Raw genomic sequence first — 18,965 nt, 5'->3', positions numbered from 1 at the left:
TAGCCAGAAAACTTGCAATGTTTGAACTGTTTTATATTTCAACAACAGAAGTATGAAAGCTCTTTTTCCTGTCAGATATGGTCTGAAGTTAAATGCAGAATTTTTCTGGATGCAAAATAAATCCAGCAAAGGAAATGAGTTGGTTGGCAATGTGCTTTAGTCAATATTCTACAGACTATTATTTATTTATGACCAACTTTTGCCAACAAAACTAATATCTTCATTTAGTATTTTAGTGTATCTCTGTATGTCTGACAGCTATTATACCTATGGAAACTACCAGATGTTTTTAACCAATTTTGTCAGTGGGAGAAAGATTTCAAAACAGAAAGTCTGTGATAAATTACAATATTTTTTAAATTTTCATTTTTCTTCTATTTGCTCTTGGCATATTGGAATATTCCAGCTGGGAGTCATGTCCGCTGGGTCATATTGCAAAGAAGTCCTGAATGTTAGTGCAGGCACTTGGTACGCACTTATAGGCAGTGTAGGGTAGCTTGCATCTTATGACACCCCAACTTCACTCACCATTCTCCAAAAGTACCAAAAGTATCCTGTAGCACCTGTGTGGACATGTGCCAGGGAATATTGGCAAAAGGTAAGAGAAAGTATTTTTTTCTCTTTTGTTGTTGTTATTGTGGATTTTAAATACTTCTTTGCTACTTTCCTTACATCCTCCAGTACACTTGCTAGGTGAATCTGTTTGAAAAAAATTGTGAGCTTCTATGCTAAAAAAGAGTTCAAACCAATTAATTTTTGTACACCAAATATTAGTGACTCATTGGTATTATTATTTATAAGCCTTTTAATTTTTGTCCAACGCCACATCGTAATTCCTAAATAGTACTTTTTTCCCCCATGGTACTGTTATTTTTATATGTGACCATGTGGCTACACAAAGTCCTAGCCTCAGCAAAAAAGCAACATGAGAAATATATTTCAAAGTGTATAGTAGCAGTGAATCCACTAATTAGTAAATAAACAGGATCTTGCTTTATCTTAATGCTTTTAACTTGATATATGTTTTATGATATCATTCGTGTATCAGAAATCTCTGATAAATTGGTCTGTTAACTGAGATATTTTTGTAAGGCATGGACTAACATGATCCTCCATTCCTCCTGGGACCTTTAATTAAAAATCATTTAAACAAACAAAACAAACAAACAAAAAACTCTTTACAGTCTTTATTGCTTCAATTATTACTCTCAGTGTAAGAAAGTGATTTTTAGATAGGATTTTACCTGTTTCAGCTTCTAGCTCTTATATTTTGCTGTATCTTGATGTTAGTGTAGAATCTCTTACACATTTTGTTGCTTGTTAATAACATATGATCATCAAATTCTGTAACCACTATTCTGAAAACTAAAGAAATTGAACGTCTTGCATCCCTAGGGAATGTTTCTAAATCTTTTCATGATAACGATAACAGTTCTATAAATAATTTTCAATTTCTTCAGTATCTTAAAGAGTAGACAACAGTTAATTATACAATCACATTTTCTTCATTAAATCTCATCTCACTATGACATAAATCTTGAAACACATGAAATCAGTATACTCAACAAGGACATTATATGTGGGACAATCTCTCATTCAGAGAGGCATGTGTTGCCTGAGGCAGGGACCTGCAGAAGTAGACAGAAATGTTTCCTGAGTTGCCCTATTTAAAGGTCCACTGAAGAAAACCAATTTTATGTTTGCATCCTCCCTGCTCTAAGAAGATCACAAATAAATAAATATGAATGATCACAGTGCTTACCTCACAGTGCAGAGAATAAGCTTGAAATTGGTCTTCTGGTCAGATTTAGAGAAATGCTGGATTCTTGTACCATGACTTGATTCGATCTAAGTTCTCTCCTCTCTTCCCTAGATCCCTCATAAATACATGCTTCTCTCCTCATCTTTGCTTCTATCATCACTTCTTCCTCACAGAGATTTTGGTCTTTGTTTTACTTACACCTAATTTTCATTCCAGATTCCTTTTAAGACCATTTATCTGCTCCCATCCATGACTTTTCCCACTCTCACTTCCTCAGAGTCAGTTCTTATCCTCCAAATATGCATTTTTCTTTTCTTTACCTTCTGTCATAACTATCCACCGCCTTTTTCTCTGCCACTTTTCCCTTCTAAACAGAAATCAGGAGACTTACTTTTCTCTCCATTTGTATGTGAAATAGCAAGAAAACAATGATAACAATGTCTTATTCAGTGGAGTATTTATTTTAAAGTAAACACTGTGGAGCATCCTCAGTACTGAATTAAACCTCTCCTAACAAACTAAATATTTAATTCCGTGGTAGTTACAACCAAGTGTTTGAAAATCTTTATAGATTATCTTATTTGTGGTCTCTGCAAGACTTGGTAGAAATCTAATAAGCATGAGAAAAAATTTCTTAAGAATCCAGATTGCCATGATGTGGGAGACAACCAGTTATCTGAAATATTCTGTAATTGTAGTCATTGGCTTTCCCACCCATCTACCATCATCAAACACTATGAATTATGCAGAATGACACTGAATCTAGTCTTTTTACCATAAAACTCACTGCAGTCCGCTGCATTTGATATGGACTCACTGCACCACTGTGGTGCTGCATTGTTTAAATAAATAAAAATATTTGTTTTGTTTAACTGAATTATGGTATTATAGATAGTCTAAATAAAAAAGTTTATTCTAACTTTAAGGGGTGGTCTTGATATGTTCCCACAAATAATGCAAAGACATTTTGAAGGAGTACTTCACCATAAAATTAAATTTTCAAAGAAAACAAAATAAACTTTTGATCACCCAAGTGGTTATTTCAGTATCTAATAATTTTTCATCAAATAGGGGAAAAAATACACAAAAATAACAACAACAAAGCTAAGAACTTTGTATTTTCTGACATGCTGAACATAGTGTATGTCAAAGAATGTCTAATGTCTACTTCCACTTTTATATGGACAAACAACAGTCTTTTTTTGGCTATTTAACAGATTTTTCCAGTACGCAACGGAGCTGCATACACCTGAACATAAACAGGCACACAAAGAAAGCCTCATGCTCAATGCCTCAGGAATTGCTTTTCATAGAAATTTTGAGTAAGATTCTATTAACCTATGTTAAATTCAAGTGCCATATTTGCAACATTTCTAAAATAAAAAGAAAAAAATAAAGAAAAAACACACAAAAAACACAACGCATACTAATACAATCAAAGTGCAAAGATACCCATTGATGTGTATTAAATTATTCTTTTCTTTTTTTTTTTTTTTATTTGTCTTTTATTTGTCTATTTCCTTTCTAGTAATTTCTGTATTTCTTTTGTCTTTTGCATTTCTTATTTTAATAATATGAAATTCTCAAAAGTTCCTTATATACCTGATTCTCTCATCCCTAATTTTCAACCCTGAGTGTGATGGTTGTTGGTTTCTTTATCACAGTCAGCTTATTTATCACATATAAATAGCTGTTATTGCTCCTATTCTTTCATGTAAGAGAAAATTATTGTTTTTAACTTCTTCACTAGCAATAAATAGCCTCGGGAAAGCAGAATTATTAGGAAAATACAAACACACATACATGCATACATATATGAATTGTTCAGAATCAAGTTTTATATGACAAGACCATAGAGATCATTACTTAGAACCCAAGGCTCCCCCTCCCCTTCCACAAACTCAGGATATTGTAAATAAAAAAGCAGATCCGGTACCGGTACATTGTTACTTCTCTTCTGATTTTGTAGCCTGAAGTATTTCACACTTTGCAGTTTCAGAGTAAGATACCTGAATATGAGCTGACCTTACTAAGATCTCAAGGAATCATACAACTCCAGAAGCTGGGAATTTGGGGGAAGAACAATACATGATAAACACACTTCCAATAATCTCTAATTTTGTAAACTATAATTGCATGGCATGCATATAATTTCATCTAGCAGAAGATTTGCTATTCAAAACTTATTTTATGATTACTTTCCGCTCAGAATAAAGAAAATCTGTTCAGTTCATCTTTAGCATAGAATTTAGTGATGAAAACTTTTGAACCTTCTTTTCTATTTATGTTTCTCTTTTGCTTCTCTCTCTCTCACACACACAGTATAATTCCTGGTTTTCTTTGATAGTTCTCTTTTCCACATTGTGTTAACAATGTCTAATATATGTCAGGAATACAAACTGGACATGGATTTTCATAATGATATGTTTTACCTTGAATATGACATTGTTTTAGAAGCAACTAAAATTATGAGTGCTACATTGTTCTTCATTTCAACACTGTCCCTCCATTTCGTCAAAATTTTTTAATATTTTCCTCAAGTATATATGCCTCTAAATAGCTTTTGAGAAGCAAAAGAGAAATATAGACCCACAATAAAGTCCACAGATATTTAAAAGATTTGAATATTTCATCTCAGATTTTCAGCGATATCAGTTCCCAATCTTTGTTATGAAGTGATGTTCAAAATAAAGCACATTAGCTTAGGCTCAGTGACACACTAATGAGGTTGGTTAAGTTTCTGTCTCATGTGGAACATGGGTGAAGCAATCCTGCAGCTACTTTGAGCACATGTTGGGGTACAGTATGTTAATATATACTTAGAAAGTGCAATAAATCCTTATGGATTCAAGATAGAAATGTATTTGCATAAAGGAGTGTTTTGAATAAGATGTAAATGAGTTCTTGAAGATACTCTGTAAATGGCTTTAATTTTTTTTTTTTTTTTTTCTTTGTGTGTGTATGTGTGTGTATGGAGGAGGAGGGTATATATGTAACCTGAATATATGTTCAACACAAAATGGAAATGGACATCTCCAGAGGGCAGTTTATCAATACTATTAAATACCTATTTAATAATTGCTGAAGCATTTCAGAATTTACCAAATATTCTAATGTACTTCAAAACATATGGGGATCACACAATTAAAATAGGAGGTAGAACAAAATGGATGGCAGGGAAGGTGTTTTTAGTTTGCTTTTTGTTCATTAATGCTCTAGTCTGTTATTAATAGGCAATAAATTATATTTATCTCTCTTATGCTGAGTCTGTTTTGCCCACGGTTGTAGTTAGAGAGTGATTGCCTGTCCTTATCTCAGCACATGAGACTTTTTTTCATTATATTTTGTTCTGTTGAGGAGGGAGGGTGAGAGCAGCATGCTTAACAGCCCCTCATTGGTAAACCACTACATTCATGTAAACAGACTTATTTCATTTGTATTGGAACTCAGTTAATTATTTCAGAACAAAACAAATATAGCTGTATTGTTAAATACTGTAAAGTCATCATATAACAAAGTGCTAATTTTGCCTTGAGTGATGTATAAACAGAACACTAGTTTCATACATTATTATCAGAGTAGATCTGGTAAATATTCTGAAAAATGTTTTAAAGAAATCAGTCAGGTCTGGTGATTTTTTACTTTTTTTTTTTTTTTTTTTTTTTTTTTTCAATAGATAGCACAGTATAAAGCAGCATACGACACGGGTTGATTCTCTACAGTGAATGCCTTTCATCTTAAGTTTTTCAATGACATATTTTGTAAGGACTGCTATGTCTTTTATTACTTTATTTCATCTTTTTTTTTTTTTTTTGTTCATTTCATTTATGTATTTTACATTTTATTAGCAGCAAGAACAGGTTATTGTATTTCTCTCTGTTACAATCTGTTGGGTGCAGTTATCTCCAGATTACAGCATGTCTAAAACTTCTCAGCTCATATAGCCTTTACTGTTAAGAGACAGCCTATTAGTACTATCTTTGAAGATTTATAGTGCCTTTTTGTTTCAACTAGAGTTATCTAGTAGATATTAATTCTATTTGTTGAGACATTAAAAGAACTTGAATCCTTATCCCTCTTTGATTTTCTGGCAAGCATATACTGTGACAGAAACAGCACCCCTCTGATCAATGTCCTGTGAATTACGTCTTTCAAATGAAAATACTTTGACTAAAGTTCACTCTTGAGTGTCTCTTTTTTGTTGTTGTAGATTTGCCCAACATTCATTAAGAAGTTTGCTTTTGCTAAGAAGAAACAAAACAAAAGTTTCAGAGTTCCTAGTATATTGCTTATTATATTTAGTTTTTTTTTTTTTTTTTTTTTTTTTAACTGCCTAACATGCATGCATAATAATATATCAAAATAGTTTTTATGATTCATTGGCTGTCATTAGCTAAATCACAATTTACACTCACATCATTTCTATATTTGTAGCATTAACAGTCATGCATAAACCTTGAATACACTCCATCAAATTCCTTTATTGCTGTAGTAATTCTGATTTCTTAGTTAAAACCTGTTGTTAAAACAGTCTACTACCAAAACATTTTTTTTTTTTTGTCATGTAATAGTAAAATAAATTCATTTATTACAGGAATTTTATTACCCGATACACTTCTGTGTCAAAAGCAAATCATTATCAGTTCTGCATTACCAGTCTACATAATTTCCAATCAGCTAGGCTTGTCAAAAGTCTTACTCATTCAAACACTTACTATGAACACTTCAAAATGTTTTTTATGGTCAGCTGTGTAATATATGGACCGATATTTAACTATGCAATACAGACTTTTTCATTAGTTTTCAACTTTATTTTTTTTATTAATTTAATTAAACAAAGTCCAGTATTCTTGATTTTGAACATTATATATATATACACATATATATATGTAATAATAACATAAATATATCATTATACATATATATATATATATTTCAAGTTTCTTCAGCTACCTTCCCTACAATTAACCTATATAAACTAAGCCTGTGTTTAAGCTTTCTGTAAATATATTACTATACTGTACTTTACCATAGTCACTTCTTGGATTCATTGTGATTTCAAGCCTGATGACAGACTTGCCATTGGCTTTCCATTTATTGGATTCACCAGTAATTCCACTGGTCATGAATGATTGAAACCCTGTTTTCATTTTACATTTGATTTATATGGAATTAAACCTTAATATTATTTAATTATTAAATATTATATTTAATTAATAAATATTAGTTATATAATTGATATTATTTAATTATTAAAAATTAAATATATTTTTATCATATTTCAGCAGAAAGTTTATTTTTATCATTTTTCAGCAGGCAACCAATTATGGGAAGAACTTCTTACTTTTGCTATCATTATACATGGCCCTGGAAGACAGCAACTGTTCATAGTCTCCACGAATATGCAAACATTTGTATTCAGGAGCTTTCTACACAGCTCTGTTCCCCCAGATTTTCTGTAACTACTTTTGTTCCTTCAAATCTGTGTCCTTTGATATATTTTTGTCTCCTTCAAAACATTCCACAAGATTGCAAAATAATGAAACAAATGAGCATTATATTATAACGTTTTATTTTTTTTATGTTTCTTCAAACAGATGAAGTCACATAGCTTAGTTGTCTATAGCCAGATAGGAAAAAAATATTGCAAAGTTTGCAGTTGGAATTGGGTTTAGATCTTAACATCTTCACCACTTTCTAGCTGGATTGATAATCACCCATTTAGAGAGAAAGAATCAATTAGAATTAAATCCTGTCCCCTTACGTGGACAGTTTGCCTGGCTTTCTGTTGCAGAATAAGAAAAATTGCATTTGACTAAAAAAAAAAAAAAAAAAAAAAATGCCAAATCAACAGAGAGAGACTGAAATCTGCAAAGGGAAAGATATTCTACCCAGGTCAAGCATTAACCTCTATTGATTAGCTGTATAAGAAACACAGGCTTCATTTCTCCCTTCCAGCTTCCACACTGACATTTTTTGCTGCTCAAATATTGGGAGTAGATGAGAAGAGGGAGGGAAATGAAGCCAGGCAAGAGAAGCAGGTCATTTAGATCTCAGATCGGAACTCCCAAGGCACATATTCAGAACTAGGAAATGTCATCCTTTGAGTCTGAGTTTTTTGAGTTAACAAAACTTTATGTAATCTGCTAGGAGTAATCCAGTCTACTTCATATCTCTTCTGTAGAGTAAAGGACATGTTGGCTATCCTCATCTTCTCAATAATAGTCAGATTTTCCATCAGCAGTGTCTCAGCTTCAACAGAAGACAGAGATCATAGGATATAAACTTGCTAATTTATCAGGATTCTCACCAAAGATACCAGTTCATTTTTTAAAAGGTAGAGTAGAATTTAAAACATAGATCTCTGTATTGTGTTTTAATTTTCTATTTATCTTGGAATAAAGAGGTTACAGCACTGTCGGAGTGATAATTCAGGATGAATAACATGACCAAATCAAACTTCCCAAATTTTTTTTGGGTAACTTAAGTACATTAACCTGAATCTTCAGAGAACTTCATGCAATCAACATTTCTGTTCTCAGCTGAGTGTCTGGGAAATTCTCAGTCTACTGTAAGAGTTTCCCATAGTTAGACAGTTCTGCATAACAAGAAAACCATCAGGTTGATTTTAACACAAAGTTTCCCCCTCAGTGAGATTTAGGTGGTCTGCAACTCCCTATAAATATTAAAGCAGAAAGCAGAGAGCACAGTAAATATGATAAAGGTCCAAAAAAGTCTCGATATAAGCACAAGAAGAGAGGACAATCCTGATTCTTCATTATATTATGCCAAATGCAGTTTATTGTCACATTGTTATCAACAACTTCTCTGGGCAATTATCATAATGCAATAGCTGATTGATAGCATTGATATATGTTGAATATACCAAAACCAAGAAACTATAATAATTTAATAATATAAACACATTAAATAATAAACAAAACTCTGCTAGTACTCTGTACTCTTCACAGCTCTCCACAGTGAGACAGATGCTATTAAGATGACCTAGAAAGGAGAAATTATTTTTTAGAAAACATCTAACAATTTTGTAATTTATTATTTTTTGAGGTTGTTGCCTTCCCTGAAGGAAATATACTGATATTTACACATATCACTTTATTTATCGAGTCATTCTATGATTTCAATCACACAACAAAAGAATGCCAAAAATAACAGGATAGGGGATATGAAGGCAGAGAAGAAACTGGATGTAGACAGAAGCAAAACATTCTAATTGTGATGTCCACATCAGACTTCATCCTCATCCAGACTTCATTTTTTATGCAGACATAGTGTCTGCAAGTCAAAGCCATGAAAATCTAATATTTTTCAAGTTAAAACCATTTAAAAATGTTTTGATGCTTCTTTCTATAAAAATTTTCTGCAATCAATTAATATAGGTCTTAAACTCATATTAAAACCTGAAAACACAGCTCAATCCAAAATATTTTTTTTCTAAGTTTGCAGAGAAAAATATTTTCAAACCAACTTTCATTTTCATTTGTTTGCTCCTTCTTTTCTCTACCCCTAATGTTCCTTGTTGTAGAAACAATTCATAATAATATGTATAACTTTACATACCAGCTCATTAGTGATTTATATATACTGACAAAGCCATTGATAAAGTAAGTTTATTAAATTAATCTGATTTTCTTACTGAAAGACAGGTTCTCCAGATCATTTCAATAACTCCAAAACCTAAACTATAAAAAGATAACAGCTCTTTATAAGGGTAGCAGGCAATTAAGGAATAGGAACATAATATGGATTGAGTAAATCTTAACTCCTTTTATTAAAGTTTGTTCAAAAGTACATATAACCTATATTCATTAGTAAAATTTTCATTAGTAAAATTACTAGTCCAACAACAAATACAAAAAAAAAAAAAAAGCTTAAAAGGATTTTTTTTTTTTTTGTATTAATAAGTATTGCTTTTTATTGGTTCTCACTTCTGTCATGGAGTGATTTTCAAACTGTGTTCTTCAAAGCATGATACTTACAAGAGTTCATGCATTGTTTCATTGCTTTGAGAACTTTCAGAAGTCTAAGAAGCTACTATCCTTCCTTCACTGAAGATAGACTCTGTAACAACAGATTCCTGGAGGATGTGTTGTTTATGCTTAATTGTAACTGCTTATGAATGAAATTTCCAGGTGCTTGTTCAACTCCTTCTGTGGTGAAATAAAGAATAATTTATGTTTTTGATTTTGTTTTCAGGTAAAAGATCCTTCAGGAACTATGAGATACTAGTTATCATTAATGGCAGGAAATGTTATTAAGTACATTATTTGTACTTTCCTGAATACAGCCAAAAAAGCCTAACATTATATAAAATACTGCCTTTATTCATTTATAAAGTATAATTGGCAGCAAAAAGGAATTCATTGCATATTCTAATATAAAATGATAAAATCAACTTGAAAGCACAAGTGGTAAGTAATAAGTTTCATCAAGGATGGAACTTGATGCAAATAAACTGACAGACAAATACAATACACAGAGACAGATTGTCTCTGAATGAATAAAAGAGACTGAACTCTGACTGCTGGTACCATAGTGTTGCAGCAATCAGATGCATGAATGTCTCTTATGCATACATTACCTGGACATAGTAAAATAAGGTTAGCCTGAGATAAATCAAATCCTTAGCCATAAAATTCTGAGAATAGTCTTGCTTGTTTCCAGCTGTGATTAATTCCTTTTAACTCAAAATTGGTCTTGTTAAGTTCTATTTCTTACTGTCCTGTAAAGAAAGTCAGTTCCTAAGTGTGCTTTCTGGAATAGTGAGAAATTTTCACCGTGTAAATTTTCACTTGTAAGGCTGCACCTGTAAAGCTTCATAATGCTTCTGCAATTCAGAGAACTTTACAAAAATTGAAGGACCTGTTGTTGTTTTCATTTTCAATTATTATTATTATTATTATTATTTGCTAAATCAGAATATATGGACAAATAGGAAAGAACTCAGATATCCTACCATCCTACCTCTCTTTTACCTGAAGTAGAGTGTGTCTGTACTTTTTTTTTTTTTTTTTTTTTTTTTTTCTGATAGAATTTCCAATTTAATTAAGATTGGAAAAAAATATTGGATAAATGACAGATTTTTGAAAGGTTTGTGTTAAATACATGAAGGAATTTGGGGAAGACAAAAACCTTGAGAAGTCAAAAAATGACTTGAAAAAGTCATGAAAAGTCTTGAAAAATGGTGGTTCATTTTGGTGCTGAAGAGCAAGAATTTATAGCAAAAATATATTGCCAAATCCAGGAAAGGTTCAGTAAGCCTTGGACCTCAAGATCATACAGCACATAAAATAATATTCTGTGCATTATTATTTTTTTTATGTTTCACGTTTGTCTTTACAGGGAAAAAAATGTAAGTATTAGATTTTAAAGGAAAAAGTCTAAAATTGGTCAGAATTCTAGTGTTATGAATTATCAATATTATATATTATGAAAATACTGAGCTTGTATGGGAATCTTGGATTCTTTCATTATTATTTTTAAGAGAATTCAGATTTTAAATAATTTAATAAATAACTTAAATAACTTTAATCTTCTTTTCTCCCTATACAAAGAATACAGATGCATACAGATTTTTCCATGGAGTGTATGCACGTGTACCAGAATTAATATGTAACAGATTAATGTTTATTCTCTAAATTATGTGTACAAATATTTCAAACAGAAATTAAATATTTGGGAACTCTTTCGAAGTGGACAAATCTAGCTTTTTTTTTTTTTTTTTTTTTTTTTTTTATTTCTAACATCAGTGGAGTGTGAATTTCATAATAATAATAAATGAAGAAAACCAAACCAAACCAAACAAACAAACAAACAACAACAACAACAACAACAAAAACAATAAGTTCCTAACACCTATTCTTTATTTTTAATGGTATCTACGGGATGGTGAATGTGACCTCTGTGAAGACCACAGTGTTATGAGGAGAAGCAAAGTTAACTGGCAGTTGTTTCCTGGCATCTTCTCTTCCCATTACCCCTGAACTAATATATCTTAGTTGGAGATATTTACAAGCATCTTGCCACAGTTATTTAGAAAAAAATAATAATAATAACATAAAACAATTAAGTCAGGTTTGTATAAAAAGCTGCTGCCTTTGAATTTAGTGTTACTTGCATAAAACAGCTAACTATTAGTCCAAAATCTTATAGGCCCTATTCCTAATTAATTCAATGAAAGAGGAGATTAAGCTTCAGAAACTTGCCAGAGTGTATTATCTTTTTATGTACAATATAACAAGAGTATATCACATGCTTGATTATATTTTCATAAATATTTTTCCCCATATTTAACAGTTACCCCAATGAAAATGCTTTGCTCCCTTTATATATATATATATATATATATATATATGTATATATATATATAAGAAGCCAATCTTTTATGTTTGCTATATTTAGAAAGTGGATTTATTTTTATCATAAATAATACAACTAGAAAATATTATATAATAGCAAAAATGTTATATAACAGACAGAAAAATATATACATACATTGGCTATGGTTTACCTTTTCCAGATACTGGTATTGAATTGAATTTTTAATATTAGATTTAATTTTTTTCCCCAATTTGATGATAAATAGATTTAATAATAATAATAAATTATAATAATAACAGTATAATATAATAAGATGTAATAACAACAACAAAACAACAACAACAACAACAATAATAATTATTACTACTACTATTAATAAAGTGTTTTTACAGTTTTTGCTATACACAAGAGTTTTTTGCCTTGCCTTAGAGTGGAATGGTAAACATTCCCACAAAAGCAGTGATAACATAGAGTTATTCTGAAAGTTTAAGCCGTATAGAGCTAAGTAAAAGAAGAAAGGACATTTTTCAGTGAGTCATTGTGCAGTGCCAAAATCCTTATAATTTTTCCTGCACTGTATAGACAAATAATGTAACTGTTTGGGATTTTCAAAACTAATGATATAAAAGCATCTCTTCTCCACGTTTTCAATAGTGAAAATTTCTGCTCCATTATCCTCCGTTACCTAGGTGCCATTAGCTGCATTATACAATGCTTCTGCCAATCAGTCAGGTTGATATGAACATAAACCAGTGTATTTTGTTGGCAATATGAGACATAATAAGGGGAATAATGGATCATTTTACCTTTAACTTTATGGGGAACTTTGCCTGAGGTGAAGACAAAATCTTGAGACATTTTCCCAGGTCATATCTCCCCTAAGTATCATACAAAATTGTCAGCCTTTAATGTGGAAATGAGATTTGAAAACTGAAATATTTCTCTCTTCAAGTGTTTTCCTTTCGGTGTATTTCAAAAGAGAAGTCATGAAAATTTCAGAAAAATAGCACTTTTTTTTTTTTTTTTTTTTTTTTTTCCTCAGAGATTATAAAATGCTTTCAAGTTATTTAACTTCATTAAACACTATTTGACCACTTCGGAAGAATACTAAGGCATTAAAATGCCAATCAAAATATAGATAACATCAGCTGAAAATTGTATGGCGCATTCAGACTGTTTCCAGTTCTACTTTTTCTTCATAGTTGTGTTCAAAAAGCACCCAGCAAACAATTTATGCTACATAATTATAAAACAAATAGTGAATGATCAATAATCTTCAATATACGGAGACCACCTAGTTCACTCAATGCTACTAACTAATCTTTAATTACAACAATTAATTACAACATAGTATAAAACTTGTACTTAGGAACAAGTTTGGGATTTTGGTAGAAAAATGTAAAAGTAAAAAAAAAAAAAAAGAGAGAGAGAGAGAGAACTAAAAGTAAAGAAATTAGAACCACCACCACCACCACCCCTAAACCAGTGGGATGGGGGAGAGAATCAGGAGGAAAACAAAGTACAAGCTCATGGGTTGAACTAGAGACAATTTAATAGGACAGAAATGGAATGGAAATTAATAATAATAATAAATAAAATGCACAATACAATTGCTTACTGCCATCTGACTGATGCTCAGTCTGCTACTGAGCAGCACCCCACTCCAACCAGCCATTCCACATTGAATTGCTCAGCATGATGTCATATGGCATGCTGTCATAATATATGATATCCCTCTGGCCTGTTTGGGTCAGCTGTCCTGGTTCTCTCCCCTCCCAGCTTCTTGTGCACCCCCAGCCTCCTCACTGACGGGGCGATAGGAGAAGCTGAAAAGTCCTTCCTTTAGGGTAAAAACTGCTCTGCAACAACCAGAACACCAGCATGTTATCAACATTATTGTTATCCTAAATACAAAAAACAGCATATTTCACATGGCAACATGGGAACATGGGCATTAAGAATTAGGAAATCAGGAAATTACCATGGAGTGGGAAACTTAACAAAAGGAACAGAAATACTCTGAGGAATTCTCAAAAAGTAGTTATTACATGATTTGTTGTCTGTTTGGGAAGGTACAAATAGTTCAGCAAGAGTATAGCAAAGCTTTCTATTACACTGAGAGAGCTTTATTAAGTCAATAGCTTTATTGAATTTATTTTTTTTAATTTTTTTAATTATCTGTTTAATAAAACAGAAAATATAGCTGTCGTATATGTACATTTTTCCAGATAAAGTGACTTGGAAAAAACTTCTTGGAAAAGTATAGTCAAGTGGTCTTGATTCCCTGTCTGTAATATTTTTAATTTGTGTTACATAATGAATACCACTGGGGGACAGACTCATACTTAAAAATAATCTAAATACAGGCAAAAATATGTGGAATCAATAAGTTTTAGTAAAGAAAAATATACGCAGAGGGGACAAACTTAATGCCAGTATATAAAATAACAGCTGGACAAATATTATTGTGTAGGAGGTTATAGAAGACCACATGTTAGATACTAATTGTTGGTGTATCCATGTCATAAAAGAGGAAGAATATGACATTGTAGAATCCTACATCTGCAATTCACTGTTTTCTTGATAAGGTGACCAACTCAGAATTAGTTAAGAATGGATAAAATTAGGAAAGATAAACCTTGTCACAAGTATTATGACATGTTGTTTATAAACCATGATAAACCATTTTTAGAGAAATTAGAGAGGGATTGACTGAACTGTATCTCACCTTATCAGAAGTATTTGCTTTTAAAGTCAGATGTAGAACTGCCAGGCTTTCTTTGTGCACATTTGCATTCTCCTGAGTGCCAGCTGAGCACTACCATATTAATTTATGGTTATAGTACCACATAAAGTAGGGAACATGTATTCTTACAAAGTTTTCAGACACAATACTTTGTTGTCCATATGGTACACATCAACTTTTTGGCAAATTAACAACAATCTAGACTTCATTTATACACAGCTCTGCTCTTGAGTGTTAGGCTTCTTGCTTTTTTTTCCCAGGTAAGGTTTTCTATATTAACTTTGCTTCTCTGTGATATGACTAATTATGACGAGCAAAACACTGGCCTAATGAATAACTGGGAGGTTTCATATCGCAGGAACAGAAATTGTTTTCTTCAGCAAGACTTCTTAGAGAATACATATTTAAATAACTAACTTTTATCTTGAAAAATAACCAGGCCTGATGACTTCTCTGTTAGTACCTCAGGAGGTGTTGAGAGATACTGAAAAATCTTTGAACACGTGAGTCAAAAGACCATTTTGACAGAGAACAGAAAGCTCCTTTTTAACATTTTCATTTTTCATATTGAAAAAGTCTTAGTTTTGACTTATTTTTATGTCACCATAACTTATAAAAAAAATAAACAAATGCTCTTCTTACTGTCAAAGTATCTGCCTTTGTACTATGTACACTTGTAGTAGCTCGTGCTGATGAATGTAGTTTCAAAAATGTCATTGGACCAAGCTACCATATTTTTTCTTCCATTCGTGGGTGAACATTTCTTTAAGAGCTCCATGATTCATAAGTTATAAGGGTAAAATATACAAAGATATTCAAGGAAAAACACTTTTTTTGTGTGTGTGCTTCTATGTGTGTGTGTGTGTGTGTGTCTATGGCTTCTAGGCCACAGACATCCTGTGAGAAAGTGGTTCATAACTTAGTTTTATAAGCAGTGATATTACTTGTTATTTACTGTGATGTGCCTAACAGTAGAGGGAAGGACTGTCACACTAATATACTCCAGTGATTCTTCTCCATTAGTCTTGCTAGGACAGAGCTGTTGTCAGGCAGCATGAAAGATACACAGATGAACATTATGTAGATTATAGTGTTTTCCATGTCAGTTATGAACTGTAATTAGACAATAAAAAAAACTTACAGTGACAAGAATGATGAAAACTGTGGTTACTGCTTAGAGAAGTTACAGACTATCAATACTGGAAAAATTTGCAAGCAGAATGCATAAATATCTGCTAGTAATTACTCAAGTGAGATTATTTTCTGGAAGAAGCAATATCTGTCACTCATCTGCAAAATTATGCAAGCCTTCAAATTGACAATGCTTCTTTAGGACTGAAATAGAACAAACTTCAAACTCAATAAAATTAAAACTATTTATGAATAGCTTACTTGCTACTGCATTGGAGTCAGGGAATATTCTAAATTGTCTCTTCTATGTTGCTTGAAATACTATTCTTTCCTGGGCTAATCATCCTTATACTAGCTTGCAGAGGATCTTCTGCAATCTCCTATTGGACTCATGGTTGGATTTGTGTATGTACCTTCAGAAGATTTTGAAGCTACAAAATCTTGTGAAAGCCTCACTCACTTGGCTGATGGAAGAATAACCATATTCAGTCAAGAGTCCAGAGTGATGAGGAAGGTTAGAATTCAAGCTGGGAAGACAAGTTACCAGATCAGGACAAGGTACATGGGTAGGCGCAGAAATACTTGTCACGTAGCTCAGTCAGGGACCAAAGATAAGGTCCCTCAATTTAGATGTAGTTCTTGAGAGCAGGGCAAGTGACTTCATCTTCGTGAGGTCACTTGCCAACTTTGCCACAATTTTTAACACCACTCCTCCTAACCAGTCAGATCTAAAGTTGCAAAACTGCACTGTATCAGCATTGGCTTTGGGTACTGGCAGTTAAATACCTTTCCGGGGGATCCAGAGGGAAGGTTGCCAAACAACTGGAGAGAGGCCCTTAATGCATCTATACGTACACTATGTATGCAATATAATCAAATACCTCAAATTACTATTCATTCTTTTGCCATGGACATTTACAATTATTATTAATAATAATAAAAATAATAATTTAATAAATTTTATTGGAGAAATCTCCTTTCAGATACATTTTATTCTCTGTTCTAGTAAAACTATGTTTGAAATGTTGCAGTATCTATAAAAAAAAAATGTATAAGCTTTCTGAATATGTTTCTCTTGGTTGTTCAGGGAAAAAAAAAAATAATAAAAAAAAAAAATAAAAATAAAAAAGTAATAATAATAACCTTGGGCCAGAGATGTCAATGAAATTTTTCAAAAGAACACTTTTTTTTTTTTTTTTTTTTTTTTTTTGGCTATGGTTACTTTGATGCTTGTTCTGCTTGTTCTGCTCAGTTTTATATCTGCTATATTGTACCTACCTCTACATGAGTTAATATTTTTCTAGTAATATTCTGGTGTGAAGTAGAATCTCAGGAAAAAAAAAAAAAAAAAAAAAAATAAAAAAAATATATTAGTGAGGAAGAATGAACTGGTTTTTAGTTAGTTAGCAGAACTATACCACTTTATTTTGTTTTTAAATTTAAAGGTGATATATTTTCAAAGTGTTTTGTAAAGAATTTTATCTAGCATTCTTGAAATTTATATGATTTAAAGATGCTGTTCTTAGCACACAAGATGTTTAGTTCATTCTCTGTTATGCCCTCTCATAGTGTTATGGAGAGCACCCATTCAAGAATTTCCTTGACTGCAGACGTCAACCAGATATAAGTTTAGGTGGAGCAGCCCTCCTCAGAAAAACTATTTTCCAGATCTAGTCTGACATGATTAGGCACATACCTGCTCAACGTGTATCCTGAACAGCCTCGATCAATACCTTTTATTTCCTTTTTTTCTTTACATGTTATTCCCTTTTCCCACTCCCATTCCCTTTCAACAAGAGTTATCTTCCATTTACACTTTCCTTACTAGCTATGGTTTAACTGGTTCTATAACCTTATTTGTTATTTATGATTTGATTGCCTGATAATTTCTATCTACCTTGATCAGTAATTCTGCTAAGCTTCTTTTCAAATCTGTGGTGTCCTACTGGGTATGTTGTTGCTGTGTTGTTAATGGTGCTCTGGATCAGAACAAGCAATCCGAGCATACAGTACTCTTACCTCAATAGTGGTAGCAACCTGTTGTTCCTCAAGTTGCTATTTTTCAAAGGTGCCACAAATCAAGATTAGTTATCTACATGCATATCCTAACATCCTTTCTCATAGTTTGTATACCCATATAATTCTGTAACACTCTTTCCTTTTATAATCTGGTTATACAGATGGGCAATTATGGGAAAATAGTAAGTATACTTTATTATTATTATTATTTTCTTTTTTCCACAATTGCCATTTTAGAATTAGTGAACACCACAGTTGTTGAGTAACAGCATTGTAAACATTGTCTGACACATGATGTGGCACCCTGTCCATCGAAATGAAGTCTTTTCTTTCTGTGTCTCTTTTACCAGGAAGTTAAAAATTAAGTACATCTCAAGTGATGAGATTGATGAGATTGGATAGACTGGATGCTATCCACAGAGCTTAAGAAAGAATAATGAAATGCAGTAATAAAGTTCTGGAGCTAATGATTTAAATGGTTGAGGGGAATCTGGGGGTGCTGGTTGACAGTATGCTCAATATAAGTCAGCAACGCCTCAGTAATGCCCTGTCTGCCATGAGAACCAGCAGCATTCTGAGGTGCATTAAATACAGCACAGCCAGCTGGTCAAAGATGCAGCCTAACTTTGAATATTGCTTGCAGCTCTGGGCTCCATGATATAAAAGGGGTGTTAAGGTATTTGAATGCATCCAGAGGGCAGCAAAGCTAGTAAAAGGACTGGAAGGCATGCCTTATGAGGAAAGGCAGAAGACATTTGCATTGTGTAGTCTGGAGAAAATAAGGTTATCAGGAGCTTTCATTGCTCTCTACAATTTTCTGAGGAAAGGAAATGATCAGGGAGACTTCAGGCTCTTCTCCTGGTAACCAATGATAGAACATGGAGGAATGGCACAAAGCTATGCTAAGGGAGGTTCAGAATGGATATTTTGGAAAAAAAAAAAAAAAAAAAAAAAAAAAAAAAAAAT

The 18,965-nt window shown here is 32.2% G+C and overlaps 1 long non-coding RNA gene across 1 annotated transcript in view; it reads left to right on the top strand.

Annotated features, from left to right (window-relative positions):
• The first annotated feature begins 464 nt into the window (after positions 1 to 464).
• LOC118160243 overlaps positions 465 to 18,965 on the top strand; it is a 21,596-nt gene continuing 3,095 nt past the window's right edge. The window contains exon 1 of the long non-coding RNA XR_004747375.1: positions 465 to 598. This is a non-coding gene — a long non-coding RNA (uncharacterized LOC118160243). The remainder of the gene's footprint in view (positions 599 to 18,965) is intronic.

This window comes from Oxyura jamaicensis, chromosome 1 (genome assembly GCF_011077185.1).
Source record: "Oxyura jamaicensis isolate SHBP4307 breed ruddy duck chromosome 1, BPBGC_Ojam_1.0, whole genome shotgun sequence".
Taxonomy (NCBI): Eukaryota; Metazoa; Chordata; class Aves; order Anseriformes; family Anatidae; genus Oxyura; species Oxyura jamaicensis.
The sequence above is the reverse complement of the archived record's forward strand: the minus strand, read 5'-3'. Positions and strand labels throughout refer to the sequence as shown.